General features: G+C 38.0%; 1 long non-coding RNA gene across 1 annotated transcript; it reads right to left on the bottom strand.

The window, feature by feature from the left end:
- On the bottom strand, window positions 1–5,741 carry LOC103132881 (uncharacterized). The gene is made up of 3 exons (XR_001661102.1): window positions 5,605–5,741; window positions 5,288–5,458; window positions 1–68 (listed from the first exon to the last, which is right to left on the bottom strand). It is a non-coding gene; the product is annotated as an uncharacterized LOC103132881 (long non-coding RNA).
- Window positions 5,742–6,624: the final 883 nt, after the last annotated feature.

Raw genomic sequence — 6,624 nt, 5'->3', positions numbered from 1 at the left:
AGTCACACATTCACATCTCCTCCTCAGACTTATCTTATGTTCCTCTAGAACCTGCTGCAGAACAACATCTGATGAAACAAAGAAAAAACAACTGAATTAAAAACATGACTTAGTGTTTAAGTTGGAACAAAACCATTTGGTGCAGATTAGAAAGTTTTATACGGTCTCTGATGTCACATGATCTCATGTTAAATGATCGGATCCATCCTCTGAAACAGAATGTTGTTCTGTTGTCAGACAGAATATTTCTGTCTCCGTTTTGTGACCAGAATTTGTTCTGTCAGGATCTGATTCACAAAGCAGATCAGATAAAATAAAACTTCCAGAAACATGCCCATTAAATATTTTAAGCAACATGAACTCTTCCTCATCATGTCACCATGTCCTCAATTTACTGTTTCTATCTGAGCTTCTCCCACAAACAACTGCAGAAGAGGCAGAGAAAAAGAATAATGTTTTCTCCTTTTCCAGCCTAAATTAAGGAAATCTAGAGAAAAACATTTTAACTGCCAAAGAAACTGCTTGTTTATCTGATAATGTTCACATTTTAAATGTTTTTTCGCCATCAGATCTCTGGATCGGATGTTCTTAAAGAAACATTATAGTTTGAAAATGACATGAATTTGGAATAGATTTAGTCCTTTAGAGGTAAACAACAAATTGTTAGAATTATTAAATAAATTACATGGAAACATATAAACTGTAATCTGTGCTATATTATCAGAGTAAATAAAGATTTCTGTCTCAGACTTTCCTTCCCTCTTTCTGTAACATCAGCAGTGCAGCAGGTTGGTTTTTCCACCTTCTTGCCTCCATGCACTGCAGGAGCCAAATATGTGATATATTTCCTCCTTGGTCACTAGATGGCGCTGTAGGCTCAATAATCTGAGTCAGGGGGCAACAGGTTGCAGGTTGAACTCAGACGAGAAACAAGTTTTTTGAGCGCTGTGTGATCACTGTTGTTGTTTCCTTTTGGAGTTTCTGATTCTGTTATTCATCTAGTCAGAGTTTAATAATGTGGTGAATTTCTATAAAGATCCTGAGACTGACTTTTACACACCATAACAGGTTAGGGTTGCCACCTTTCAGAAAATAAAATAAGGGACGCTCCTTGCGGCACGTCATCCTACTGTTATGGGGCGGGACGGCCACTGCAGTGATAGAGATTATTTTATGGCAATGTTTTTAAAAAGTGATCCATAGAGCAATCATTCATACTTAGAGTACTCCAAAACTGTTCTCCAATCAGAGTAGCACACCTTAAACATGTTTAATTAAGCAAGTGTAAAAAGTATTTGGTAAACTGTTCAAATACTGAGTAACTGATCATAACATCTAATTTAATAATCAAAATATATCCTCAGACAGCAAAAGTATAAAAGTTATGTGAAAATACTTAGGCTTGGAGGCTGGTTCTAGACCAAATTTAGCACAGGAGTCAGGAAAGTCAGTGTTATTTTACAGGGACACTTAAAAAAGAATGAAAAAAAAAAGAGCAACATTTCATTATTTGATATAATAAATAAGCCAAAGAGCCACTTGTGTCTCCAGAGATTCAGGTTGCAGATCCTGATCTAGCAGATGGAAACTATGATCCTATACAGCAGCTAAAAGTGCAGCACTATAATTTTTAATTCATTTTCAAAGTAAAATTTTGAAGATTAAAAAAATCCATCTCTGAATATTAACAAAAGACATTTATTTAACATAATTTTTTCTGTACCCAGTTGGCCCCCATCTAGAACCGCCCCTGGGCTGCAGGTCTGTGTCTGACATTAATAATATTTTAAATAACCACTGAATTAATAAAATATGTCAACATTTCTTAATAAACAGAAAACCCTAACAAATCTTTTAAAGTAGGAGATATTTATGTATTTACTGTTAATCTCTTAATATGATTTGTTCTTTAAATGGTCATTTATATTATTTTGGCTAATATTATTATACATTAAATAAGCAAATAATTGATTATCTAATAATCAAACCATAACAGTCTACTAAAACCACAATAAGAAACTTAATCATAGCAAAATGTTCTGAACCATATCAGCCTCAGGAGATGATTGAGGATGAAGAGATGCTGATTTCTGGTTCTTTAGGTTCTAACCGGGTCTGCTGTGTTCTGGTCCTGATCTATTTTGTCCATCAGCAAACTGCGCCACGACGGACACATTTGTTTTAATTGACTTTATTTATCCTCACTAACATGTTCAGCCTGGGATTTGAGTTTTCCTTCTCACGTCTGTGTCTTTACGAGAGGTTTTACTTCTAAGGGCGGAGAATCGGGTCGAGGACGTTTTAAAATCGGGTGTCCAAAGTCGGTCCTGGAGGCCAGGTGTTACAGGTGTTACAGGTGTTATACCGAGAAACGGAGGCCAGTCGAGAATTGCATGCCCTATCGCGGGAGCGCGCATCGCTCTAAACTCGCATATTAATGAGAAAACGGACTGAAATATGACCGAAGAGGAAACTTTTGAAGATATTCGTAACATTATCATGTTTCTTAACCATGTCAGCCCTAAAACTGTGGGTTTTATTTTACAGATTAACTGAAATAAATACAGTTTTTACACCTTTATTGAGACACAGGAGTCGAACGCTTTTCAGTCAGTGTCTGATAAAAATGTTCTTCACATATGGTTTGAAATCCCCACTTTTTTTTAACACCATAATAGTTTAAAACATTACAAAACAGAGGCCCATTATGTAGAACATTTTATATCATCCTGAACTGTCTATTCTATTAATGTAGGAGGGGATGCATTTTAATTTTTGAGCCTGTCAATATTTGCATCCCCTGTCTGTTGTCCTGTTGATATGAAACTTATAGAAGAAGATCAGAGAACAAGTGTCATTATGTAGTAAAGGTGAAATCCTTCTTAACTCTTAATTTCTCCAAGTTAGTAGGGGGATGCATATTTTGGCAAAGCAAATTAATAGCCTGCCGATATTTGCATGCCCTCTTTATTTTCCCCAAATATTGTATTAAGTCTGGGCCTCCTTTCTGAAGCTGCTGCCCCCGCGACCCAACTCCGGATAAGCGGCAGAAAATGGATGGATGGACCGTACTTTTGGTATGAAACAATACCAGTAGCTCAGAGGACAGGAATGATTATGTAGAAAAATGAAATCCTTCCTAACTCTCTATTTGGCTGAGTTAGCAGGGGATGCATATTTTGGCACAGCAAATGTTAAGCTGCTGATATCTGCATGTCCTGTTTTTCAGCTCAAAACTGTGGTACAGATATGAAAGTCTCTCTGGTAGCTCAGAGGATGTGTGTAATTGTCTAGAACATTTCATAAAACACATCACTATCCAAAATCTTCAAATTGCAGGACATGCATTTTCTGCCAAGGGACATTTGGAGGCCCCTGGTGACCTTCCTCTCCTGCCACTGGACTATTTGATCTTATGCATTCATTATTTCACAACACAGTAAGAAATATTCATAAAGAACCCACTTTACTCAAATCTAACTCTTGAAGTAGTTCACATTCATCAATCTGTTCTTGACACAACGATGGTGGAACCACTTATTGCTGTCTGACCCTTTGTTGTGACATAATGAATTCATAAGATCAATAAAAACAGGGCATGCAGATATCGGCAGATCATAATTTGCTGTGCCAAAAAAATGCATTCCCTGCTAACTCAGCCAAATAGAGTGAAGAGGGATTTCACTTTTCTACATAATCAAACTTGTTCTCTGAAAGGCTTGTATGAGCTTCACATCAACAGGACAACAGACAGGGGATGCATATATTGGCAGGCTCAGAAATTAGAATACATCCCCTCCAACATTAATAGACCAAGGATCCCCAAACGTTTTCCTGTGAGGGCCACATAACTTTTCCCTTCTCTGGGAAGGGAAGTCAAAAGTTGGGGGCCGGAGTCAGTTTGTAATAGAAAAAGTGTGACGATTGCAGGAGTGCCTAAATGTAAAAATTTATTGTTTTCCAGAAAGCACAATCAAATAACCCTCTCTGGGTTCTTCACAGAATAAATCCAGGAAGGATTATAGTCCGTATTTTCTGAACTATGAGCCGCACCGGACTATAAACCACAACCCCAAAGTTTTTTTTTTTCAACCAATATACATACACTTATAAGCTGCAGATATCTCTCCCGCTCCAGGTTTCCACAACGTTGCAGCAGCAGCAGAGGGGGCGAACACCCAAAATTTGAGTCATAACAGGTCAATTGAATATCACATTTATTATGGTTGAAAAAGAAAAAGTTGCCAAAATTAGATTTAACTGAACTGATTACGGTAGTTCCCGAATGGTAACTGTAACAGTAAAAGTGCTGATCCTTCGTGTTGCTACTAGCATATGCTAAATGAAAATGGGCGCTTTCTTCTTCTTTAGATTTCAATGGCAGCTTGCATCCATTATTGTTGCACTACTGCCATCTACTGGATCCTAATATCTATACCTCAAATTCTCATAATGATCCCAGTATTATTTAAAAATACTGAAAAATCTTCTTTTTTCCCCTCAGTGCTATTTAACTGATCAACAACATTCTCAAATTTCAATTCCGTATTAAAACCTAATTCCGTTTTAATGGGTGATTTCTTCTTTTATTTACAATTTTTCCAATTGCAATTTTATGCAGGCCTGCGTTTCTCGCCATAACACCTGTAACACCTGTAACACCAGTAACACCTGGCCTCCAGGACCGACTTTGGACACCAGTTATAAAACGACGCTGGTTGATAGCAGCTCACCGCGGCTGCATAGTGTCCGTCTCTAGGCAACTGTGACAGCAGCGTCGGTCCGTAGCGTTCTGGGGTCCTTTAGCTCCCACCGCAACAATTTAGCTGACCTTAATATATCCTGTGTTTTATTTTGGTCATTATTGTTACACTTAGTGTTGATATGTGTGTGATAGACGTGTCTATCAGACATTTATAGAAATATGGAACAAATTGTGACCCGTATCGGTTCAATCGGTTCATTTAACAGCCAAATACGGGACGGTTCCGTATTTTAAGGGACGGGTGGTTAGCCGCCTAGCATGTCACTAGTGCAGAACTAGACTGCCTAGTTCATGGATCAAAATGATCATCAGATTTAATAAAATGTTCATATTTATTGCAATTAGCACAAAGAGCTGAAAACAGAGTCACTTTAAATCAAAACTATTTACACCAGCTGGAAATACACAGATTTAGTTGACAGGAAGATTTATAAAACCTTAAATGTCCAAATCCCAACTAAAGACGTTGAACTGGTCCAACAGACGACAGAAGAAGCTCTGATTGGACGTGTTCAGTCTCACCTGGAGCACAGCTGCTCTGATTGGCTGTCAGCAGTCCAGCTCCTGTTCTGGGTCTTTCTCCACACTCTTTTCTACATGAGGCCCCAGACCTCAGTGGAACATGGAAGCTGCTAGAAATTCATAAAGACACAAAGGAAACTATTTAGTTTTTCCTCCAGTTTGTTCTGTTCTCTCTAAGATCACAACTGAAACAAGAACTAAAATGATTTAAAATGATGTTTTTGTCTCCATGAATCAGTTTCTAAGCTGAAATCAAAGTTTAAATCCTGGTTGGTCTCTGCAGAGTCACAGGAATCAGTTAGAAACTGGTTTCTTACTCTGATGGTTCTGGTTCAGTACTCAAGTGTGGAGGTTTTTCCATGGACCAGTCACTCCTCATAGAGGGACAGACGGATCCTGCAGGTTCTGCTCTCAGTCTGAGGTTCTGATCTCTGAAACAAAATGTTATTCAGATCAATTACTGAGAAACTCTGAGATAAAAACATGAAGAAGATCTGAAGACAAACTGCTGCAGAGAAGCAGAAGGTTTAAAGTTCTGGATCATCAACCTGGGTCACTGGTGCCAGTGTTCCCAGTATATAGACTGGTCCCAGTGCTCCCAGTATATAAACTGGGCCCAGTGTTCCCACTATATAAACTGGGCCCATTGTTCTGTTAAGAAAATAAATTTAAAATAAGCTAGTTTTGATACTTAACATGTCTTGATTGAAATGGCCTAATTATAGTTTTAAAATTAATAACTTATTCTGCCCTATTGACCTTTATTTTACCAGTAGTTACAGGAAATCATTTGCTAAGATCTTTGATCTGCCCTTTGTCTGAGTGGGAAACAATCAGTAGAAGTTCTAGCTTTTCACACGGATCTGTGAAAGCCATAAACCAGCAGGAGTTCAGGAGAAGCTCTGCTTCCACTTTATTTAGACAATGGGGACAAATGGCTTTAGAGAGGGTCAGAGACAGCTCCTGGTTGGATGAGCAATGAGACGCCTTATTTGAATAAATTAAATACAAGAAGATAAAACTTTCCACACAGAGTAACAAATTAGATTTTGCTCTTTGCAATTTCTCCAAAGATGTCTTTGCTTTTTGTTTGTCATGTTGTTTGTGCTCTGATGTTTCTGATGTTATGTGATGTGCTTTTCTGGTGATAGTATAGATCTGTCTTGAATAAAGGCTGATTATTGTGACGCTGTTATCTCCGCGTGATCTCAGTTCTTGCGCACAGCATTTTCTTAATCCGGGAATAAGAGAGGATTTAACGAGTCAAAAGGTTTTTAAAGTTCTAGAATTTTTCCTCTCTTAATAGTTCCCAGTATATAAACTGGTCCCAGTGTTCC

Source organism: Poecilia formosa, unplaced genomic scaffold (assembly GCF_000485575.1).
Source record: "Poecilia formosa unplaced genomic scaffold, Poecilia_formosa-5.1.2 Scaffold1462, whole genome shotgun sequence".
Lineage (NCBI taxonomy): Eukaryota > Metazoa > Chordata > Actinopteri > Cyprinodontiformes > Poeciliidae > Poecilia > Poecilia formosa.
The sequence above is the reverse complement of the archived record's forward strand: the minus strand, read 5'-3'. Positions and strand labels throughout refer to the sequence as shown.